This window comes from Salminus brasiliensis, chromosome 11 (genome assembly GCF_030463535.1).
Source record: "Salminus brasiliensis chromosome 11, fSalBra1.hap2, whole genome shotgun sequence".
NCBI lineage: Eukaryota > Metazoa > Chordata > Actinopteri > Characiformes > Bryconidae > Salminus > Salminus brasiliensis.
Genome location: NC_132888.1, coordinates 2,557,140 through 2,567,241, shown reverse-complemented (window position 1 = coordinate 2,567,241; position 10,102 = coordinate 2,557,140).

The window sequence follows — 10,102 nt, the reverse complement described above, 5'->3', positions numbered from 1 at the left end:
GCCCGAGGCCTCGGGCCTGACGAATGCTCAGCCATGTCCTGTTGAGGTAAACACCACGGAGTTCGTGTTTTTCCCAGGCTCTGCTGCCCGAAGTCCAGTGTGTGAGATGTGTGTGTGGGGAGGGAGCTGCCACTCTTCATCACATCACTTCCAGCACGTGTCCACCGGACATGCATGCCTGTCTCGGGCAATCACTCTGTTGCAGCAGTCGAAGTTTAGTGGAAGAGCCAGAGCCGCTCAGTCGGTCTGTCTGTATACCTGCTTTTCCTAATGGTTTAATGATTGTGTCGAGATTGACATTTCTGAAATTGACTAATTATTTGACAAAAGTATTGGGACACCTGCTCATTCACTGTTTCTTCTGACATCAAGGGTATTAAAAAGAGACTGAAAATAGAGACTGTAATATCTACTGTCGAGAAAAAGAAGAAGGCTTCCTACTAGATTTTTGAGGAGCATTGCTGTGAGGATTTGATTGCATTCAACCACAGTGTCAGTGTCAGTGAATCCAACGCCTGGCGTTAGGCAGCATGGTGCCAATAGCTTCATGTTGATCTGCTTCTCTACAGGTACTAGACAAGCATTTGCTTCAGTGGCAGCAACAATCAGTGGCTGAATGTGTTCATTAGAAGGGGTGTCCACAAATATTTGGACGTGTAGTGCAGCTTCAACAGTGGAGAGGGGCTGAATCCTTAAGCTAACAGCGTTTTTCCAGTTAGTCATTTCTAGTTTGGATTTCCTTAGAGCACAAACAATAACAACAATACCAGCTCTGTCTGAATCCTCAACACTCCGCTCGGCACAAACACAGTCTGAAGATTTAAGCTTTGTGTTGTTTTTCAGCTGCGTTTGCACAACTCTTCAGATGAACCCGCCCTCCTGTTTTTAATCATGACTAATGAGTTTGTGCTGTAAATGTTTAGGACCTGTAAGATGCTCGATGGCTGCCAGTGTGGATGTGATTGTGCCCTGTGGGACTGCCCTCAAATAAAAACCACAGCATCATTATCATATCACCACAGTCTTTGCCCACTCCCTTCTACCGCTCCTCCCCATCCCCAAGGATTCTCCCCCTTCCAAGTCCCGCTCATGCACTGCCTGCCATTTTTGCTAACAAGACAAAGAAACAAACAAAGAAGTTCTCAAAAGGAGAGCCAGCAGCAGGATGTTTCTCTCCAGCTGGTCGGGCATCTGTTTAGCATGAACCACACCATCCTAATGAGAGGAGCCTTCAAGAGTTCATCTCTGAAAGCCACCTGAATGGTGCATATACACTATACAGTGGGGAAAAAGGATTTAGTCAGTCACCAATTGTGCAAGTTCTCCCACTTAAAAAAAAATAAGAGAGAGGCTGTAATTGACAAATTCTGAAAATCACATTGTCTGATTTTTTAAGAATTTATTTGCAAATAATGGTGGAAAATAAGTATTTGGTCATCATTATTTGCAAATAAATTCTTTAAAGTGAACCTTACTATGGTGAAGACCAAAGAGCTGTCGAAGGACACCAGAAACAAAACTGTAGACCTGCACCAGGCTGGGAAGACTGAATCTGCACTAGGCAAGCAGCTTGGTGTGAAGAAATCTACTGTGAAGCATGGGGGTGGCACCATCATGCTTTGGGGCTGTTTCTCTGCAAAGGGACTAGGACGACTGGTCCGTGTACATGAGAGAATGAATGGGGTCATGTATTGTGAGATTTTGAGTGCAAACCTCCTTCCATCAGCAAGGGCATTGAAGATGAAACGTGGCTGGGTCTTTCAGCATGACAATGATCCCAAGCACACTGCCAGGGCAACAAAGGAGTGGCTTCGTAAGAAGCATTTCAAGGTCCTGGAGTGGCCTAGCCAGTCTCCAGATCTCAACCCCATAGAAAACCTTTGGAGGGAGTTGAAAGTCCATGTTGCCCGCCGACAGCCCCAAAACATCACTGCTCTAGAGGAGATCTGCATGGAGGAATGGGCCAACATACCAGCAGCGATGTGAGCCAACCTTGTGAAGACTTACAGAAAACGTTTGACCTCTGTCATTCCCAACAAAGGATATATAACAAAGTATTGAAATGAACTTTTGTTATTGACCAAATACTTATTTTCCACCATTATTTGCAAATAAATTCTTTAAAAATCAGACAATGTGATTTTCAGATTTTCTTTTCTCATTTTGTCTCTCATAGTTGAGTCTACCTATGATGTCAATTACAGCCTCTCTCATCTCATTAAGTGGGAGAACTTGCACAATTGGTGACTGACTAAATACTTTTTCCCCCCACTGTACATCCAGCAATACATTTATCCCTGCAGGAAAAAGCTCATGGGGGGAAATATGTTAAATGGAACTCCATCACTCCTGTGCATGCCATTGATGTTCAATGGAACTTCATTAAAGTTACTCATCCCAAAGGTGTTGGATGGAACGTCATCAATGCAACTTATCCTAAAGGGGTTGGATGGAATTTCGTCAGTGCAACTCATCCCAAAGGTGTTTGAGATTCATCCCTAAACGCACCTCAGAGGCATTTGATTGAGCTTCATAACTGTAACTCGTCCCAAAGATGTTCAAGAGAATTTAATCAGTTTAGCTTGGCCCAACAATGTTTAGTGGAGATCCATCACTCCAACTCAACCCAAAGTTCAAGTTCAAAAGAGGTTCCCCTCTCGAATTCATCATGAAGGGTTTCAATGAAGCTTCATCAGTCCAGGTTGCCCAAGGATGCTCAAGGGAACACCATCACTCACTCAGTTCCTCCTAAAGATGTCCAAAGAAGATTCACCTCATCTAATTCATCCCAAAGATGTTAAAGACAGGGATCATTCAGTCTGACTCATTCAGCCCAAGAACAAATCAATCGAGCACCATCATCATTCCAACTCCCAAATGTGTTCAATAAAGCTTTATCACAGTTTTAACTCATTCTCTAAGGTATCTGATGGAGCTTCATCACTCCAACTCATCCCAAAGGTTCTCAGCAGCATCTCAACACTTGAAATCATCCTAAAGACTTCTCCAAGAAACATCCTGATTCCAAGCACCAATGGTGCTTCCCAAAATCCCCAAATCCCAAACATGTCAATGGTGCATTACTTCACAGCCCAATCCTGGGGAGCTTTACACCTCTGTAGCTGAAGCCCAGCCGTATGCATTGAGACCTCAGGCCTCTCCAGGTTTTCTCCAGAGCGACCCACTCTACTGCAACAAGCTTGTGTTTGGAGACCTCCTGGCTGTGTAAAGCATTACAGGAAAGGGGTGTCTGGACACTTTTAGACATGTATTGCAGCTTCTGCTTTTGTCAAAGTGAGACCTTCAAGGCCATGCAGTGTAAGTTTCCTGCACAGTTCAGGGTTTTCGTGATTGAACACACTGATTTTACTCACAAACGACTTGTCTTGCAATTGACTAATGAGTTTAATGAGGTGTAATACAGCAGATAACAGTCAGATATGCAGTATGTAAGTTCACACAGTCAACTCTGAAGGCCTGACGGGACACGCCAATGTGAAGACGCTTCCTAAATTGACTCGTTATCTGTATAATATAACAGCGAACAGGCCGGGTGGAGACCGGGCGAACGTGGATGATATAAACCACTCTCTTTCTTGTTCCTTTTGAGCTGAATTCCTCTCTCACCGGTTTGTCATTACAGTTTGACATGTGAGTAACATGTGCTCCAACTAAACTGCAATCATTTCCAATACAGCAGAGTTTTGAGCTGCTGCCCAGAACAGCCAGCACAACAAGCCAACACCTACTACCAAGGAGAAAAATCACAACGCTGCTAGCGCCACCCACCGGCCTTTACGAGAAGGCTTGTTTTCAGAGTCCTGCTGTTTAATTAAAGGTGCTGAGGACGTTAGAAGATAATTACAACAATGCAGGCGGCCAAACATTTTTACAAAAGAGCTTCACTGTTTACTGAAGAAGAACCTCAGCTAGTTTAAATAGACTAAAATTCAGATCCTCTAATCTTAGACTCTACTAAACACAAGTCAATATGGAGACCATAATACTCTACTCTTCACCCAAGTCCTCTCAGAAGAGGAGGGTCTTCAGTCTGGGTTTGAGGACAGTGAGAGTTGGACTCTGCTGTTCGGACACCCAGGGGAAGTTCGTTCCACCACTTCGGTGCAGGACAGTAAAAAGTCTGGACGCTCGTCTTCCATGGATCTTAAAGGATGGCGGGTCAACCGAGCCGTACTTGAAGCTGGAAGGGCTCTTGGTGCAGATCGGCTTTTGACCATCGCCATCAAGTACGGAGGGGCTGGCTGGTCCAGTCTTGGCTTTGTAGGCCAGAGTCAGGGGTCTGAATCTGATGACCTGATCTGTTCTGGATCAGTTGCAGGAGCCTGATGGTGCGCAGAGGGAGACCAGCCAGAAGAGAGCTGCAGTGGTCAAGTCTTGAAGTGACGAGAGTCTGAACATCTGAGCACCTGGGCGACTCTCTAGAGAGGAAGGGTCGAAACCCAGATCTGGACAAACAGCAAGAGTTGGCAAAGACTTGCTTGAGTTCAGTTCAAAAAAATAATAATACAGGTAAAATTCTCAGAGTAAATGTGATGTTTAACAGTTTTCATGCTGAGCGCTTTGCTAAATTGCTCCAATATATATACTGTATATTTATATATTTTAGAAATAAGTAATAAGTATATATATATGAAATATATATATATATGATATATAAATATATACTTAAAAAAATATTCTTTATTTATTACTTATTTCATATATATAAATAAGTAAAAGAGCAGCTGACGGAGTATAAAAGTATAAAAGCAGAGCTTCCTCTGAGTAATAAATGTAACTGCTGTCGACTGCCAGATGAACAGACGCAGCCGGGCCAGAACTCTATTGAATTATTTTGATAATAAAGAAAACAGTGACTAATGGCTTCATTAGCGGCACAGGGTTTACTTTAGTGAGCAGGCCAGGCCTTCAGGGGGCAGCGCAGTATTATTTCACAAAGCACATTAAAAATACACCGTCTGACCTGCAGCCCTGTATGCAAATAAAGCTAATGGGATTCTTTATGTGCTGTCCTCATCGCAAAGAGACGCGAATTCTGGTTTGATCTTTTATGGTTCCTTGAGAATAACCTGCCTGGATTTAAAAGCAGAGCTTTAAGGGAATAATGCTTCAATAACACCTGATATTGTAGACAGTTCAATCTGTTTTTATTTAAAACTCTAAAACCCAGTGACTTTTATTACATCCTAATGATTATTATCCAGTAATCACACTGAAAACAGCCCAGACGCTGTTTCCTGGTTATAGGAGTGAGGTAGGCAAGTCTGGAGCCAACAGCAGGTCCTGTGGACATTAAGAGGCGATAGAATAAACATTGATGACCCTATTGGCACCATGTTGCCTGATGCCAGGCGTGGGCTAGAGGGGTATAAAGCCCCCCAGCATTGAGGAGCTGTGGAGCAGTAGAGCTGTGTTCCATCCAATACATTTGGGATGAGTTGGAGATGAGGTGATCTGATCATCATCCAAAATTCTGACCTTACTAGCTTTTGTCGCTAAATGCAATCAAATCCTCACAGCAATGCTCCAATATTTCAAAATCTAGTGGAAAGTCTTCTTCTCTGGACAGTAGAGACAGTCACTCCAACAGAAGCAGGATCAGCTCTTTTAAGACCCTTGATTTCAGAAGAAACAGTGAACGAGCAGGTGTCCCAATACCTTTGTCCATATCATGTATCTATTCAAATGATATACTCAAGCAGATTCGATGCTTCGATTCGATGAATATTAAAGTTACTCTCTAGTAGGAATGTCCCAAACTGATTATTTTGGCCTGGAGTCTCTTAATGTGGAGCATCAGCCGGTCAGTCTGATCTCTGTGTGTATAAATAATAATCCAGCTCCACAGTTGAGATCAGACGAGCTGCTGATTAATGGCTTCAGTAAAATCCTTTATTTTCAGGATCAGTTTCTATAATCAGACTTTCTGGACTGACTGATTGATTTAGTTTAGTCGAGACTAAAATCTTAAAATGATGTTTTATAGTGTTTAATATCTCCCTGACCAATCAGCTCCCAGCTCCTTTAAACACTGCAGTCTGATCACTTCCTCTTTGTGTGTGTGTGTGTGTGTGTGTGTGTAGTGTAGTGGTACACACTCTGGACTGGTATCTGTGGTTGTTGGTCTACTGGTGTGTAGTAACTGGTTTATAGTGGGTGAATGTGCTGTGTGTGTGATTGGGCTTCCTATAGTGTGTGTTCTGAATGGGTTCTTCAGTGCTGGTTTATAAACAGAGAAAGGTGAGCGAGCAGTTCTGCGGTTCTCCCGCTGGTAAAACAGAGCGTTTCAGTGAGAGTTTTATAAAGGGTCAGATATTATGGTCTGTTTTCAGGTTCCATTGTAAAATAGCTCCACACTGCAGAACCTCAACTCCTTTATTTACCTTCTGAGAACGTCCACACTGCTGCTGCAGCCGGCTGAGCTGTAATGTCTGTTAGTGGCACCTTGAAGACACCAGATGGCGCTCTAAACACTGTGGTTAAAACAAAGACTCGGGACTGGATTAGGATTAAAATGGGCCTAGATTGGATTCAGGCCTAGATTGTGGTTGCAGATACCATAGGAGATACCACAAGACACATCCAGAGGCCCTTTCAGTGTCAAGTGTGAACCTACACATTGTTAGACTGGTGGTTTTAATGTTTTGGCTGATGTATGAGTGTATGAGTTAAACAAAACCTTATTATCTCAGAGTAAATGGTCGGCCACTCATCTGACCCGACCTGTTAGAAGACCACCAGGCTCCCCCACCACCCGTGTCAGACCAGATGCCCACTCTTAACTCTTATCTGCCACTACTAATATTACCACCATTACCCATCATTACTCCCCTGACTCTGACCATCACTGTTATGGTTATATTAGTTATACTATATTAAGATTATGTTGCACACCTCAGCAGAAGAACATGGTTTTGATGGTTCTGTGACTTCTAAAGGTTCTGATCAGAGGAGGATGGGTAGGGTCCCCCTTGTGAGTCTTGGTTCCTCCCAAGGTTCCTTCCTCCAGCTCTGAGGGAGGTTCTCCTTGCCACTCTGGCCTAATAATCAAATTTGCTAGACTGTGCAAATGCAGCGGGTACTTAAAGGTAAAGGTGCACGTATTTGTCACTGTACAGCGAAATGTGTTCTCTGCATTTAACCCATCTGGTAGTGAACACACACTCACACACACACACACATGTGTTAGGGGCAGTGAGTACACACACACACCCAGAGCGGTGGGCAGCCAACTCCAGCGCCCGGGGAGCAGAGAGGGTAAAGGGCCTTGCTCAAAGGCCCAACAGTGGCAGCTTGCCGAGCCCGGGAATCGAACCCACAACCCTGTTATCGACAGCCCGGAGCTCTAACCGCTGAGCCACCACTGCCCCTGTCCAGGCTCTCCGAATCCCAGCACCAGCATCCTACAGCGCACACCACAGTACAGTTAACCTTAGACAATCCGTTCTGCTGAATCCACTCACAAATAGCCAACAGTGGTTTTTCGAAACGCTGTTCCAATTAGAGATAATTTGCTCGGTAATGAGACGCAGATGATCGTATGGTTCCCATTTGATTCTCTATGCTTTAAAACAAAGGTGTTGTTAATCAATATTTTGCTCGTCTCCTCCCGCGGGTGCATGCTCCCCATGTTCGACATGACAGAGAGAAGGAGGAGATGGATGGATGTGAAGCATGTTTCACATTAAACACTGGAGTCCATTCCAGCTCCGAGTAAATAACCACAGGATGCATTAGCCCATTAGCTCTCTGCGCTCAGGTTTGGCCACCATGAGCACCAAGCATTCCACCCATGACCACTCACGACTGGTCCTTGATGAGCAGGTATTATCTAGGATTTCCGAAATACATCAAATACACATACACTGACTGGCCATTACATTAGAACCACTGCCAGGTAAAGCTCCATCTGTCGAGGGGTGGATCTACATATTAGGCAGCGAGTGAACGGTCAGTTCTTAAAGGTGCTGAAGCAGGAAAAATGGACCAGCGTAAGAATCTGAGACACTTTGACTTGACCAGAACCAAGCTGTAAGGTTCTAGATAAATGACTGGGTCCACCGACTGGATCGCCACCGAAACATCAGGCAGGTCTTGAGGTGGGGCGTTTCCGGTATGCAGTGGTCAGTACCTACCAAACCAAGTGCCTTGGACCGTTTTAATTTTCAATAATCAGCCATAACATTAAAACCAGTGTCCAATATTGAGTTTGTTCCCCTCAGGCTACCAAAACAGCTCTGGCCTCTGTTGAGGCATGGGCTCCACAAGACCTCCTAAGGTGTCCACGACTAATGTTAGCAGCAGATCCTTTAAGTCCTGTAAGTTGTGAGGTGGTCAGTACCTATCAAAAGTGCTCCAAGGAAGGACAACTGGTGAACTGGCGAAAGGGACAGGCTGCCCAAAGCCCTCAATGATGCTCATGGAGGTCCTGCCCACTTCACAACTTAGAGACAGGACATCTTAAAGGATCTGCTGCAAGCATTAGTCGTGGTGCCAGAGACCACAGCAGGACACCTTCGGAGGTCTTGTGGAGCCCATGCCTCAACAGAGGCCAGAGCTGTTTTGGTAGCCTGGGGGGAACATACTCAATATTGGACACTGGTTTTAATGTTATGGCTGATTATGTTATTGCTGTGTTCGGTCCAAACATTCTGAATGCAATGGCCTGTTCTTGCCACCTTGTGGCCACAAGAGGGTTTTGCCTATTTCACAAAACAATAGTTCATAGATTCCTAATCAAACAGCTGACATCCCCATGTTCCGCCAAAACATTAAAACCACTTGCTCAACATTGTGAAGGTCCCACCAAAAGAGGCATGGGCTCCACAAGACCTCTGTAACTAACATTACCAGCAACAGGTGGTTGGTGTGGCGCAACAGGTAACACCACTACCTGCCAGTAAACTACCACACCATGTGGGAGACCAGGGTTCGATTCCTGGTCTGTATGACCATGCTGTGCTGCACCCATCCTTGGGCAAGACTCTACATTGACCCACCTCTGTCACTGGAAGTCGCTCTGGATACGAGCGTCAGCTAAATGCCATAAATGTAAATGTGTGAGGTGGGCGGTGCCTCAATGATGATGCCCGTAGTCCTGCCTATGAACACCCTACAAGACCTGCCTGATGTTTTGGAGATGTTCTGACCCACCAGTCGTCTAGAACATCACAGCTTGGTTCTTGTCAAAGCAATTTGCCCATTTTTCCTGCTTCCAACACAATGAACTGACCGTTCACTCGCTGCCTAATATGTGGATCCACCCCTTGACAGATGGAGCCACTGGAACCATTAGACCATCCATGTAACTCACTTCACATTTCATGTCAAAGTTAATCATAACTTTCGGCTCATGAAGCCACACAAACCTCAGAAATGGACCACAAGGACCTTCTGTAAGTATGAAGGTATGGCTGAGTCCCAATCCAAACTTTAATATCCTGCCTCTCCGTTTCATCACAGACCAACTAATACTGACCCACACATTAAAAGAGGCGTTTCTCACAGACCCCTCGACTGCATGCTCCTCGTGATCTCCAAGCACCTGCTCTGTTCTTGCACCAGGAGCATGATGACTGTCAGTGGAGTGCGCTGAAGGAAATGAGAAAACCTCAGGCTGGAAATCATTCAGCAGAACCCTCCCTCACTTCTCTCACTTAATGTCTCGTATAATGAACTAGCTGGTCTATCAGCATCCTGGTCATCCTGGTTGACTAGTGTGGTCAAGCTGGTCAACCTGGTCGACTAGTCTGGTCAACCTGGTCATCCTGGTTGACTTGTTTGCTCATGTAGCTCAACTAGCTTCATCATACTGGCTGACTAGCTTGGTCAGGTTGGTCATGCTGGTTGACCAGCTAGGTAGACCCTCTGCTGGTCAAGAACTAAGCTGGTCAACCAGCTTGATCATCTTGAGCTGGTCTGGCTGGATTTCCAGCTGGGTAATAACACTTCTTCAAGCTTCTGAAGGTCCAGAGAAGAGATCAGTGTTAAAGCTCCTCATGCTCCTCGTGATCTCCAAGCACCAGCTCTGTTCTTGCACCAGGAGCATGATGACTGTCAGTGGAGTGCGCTGAAGGAAATG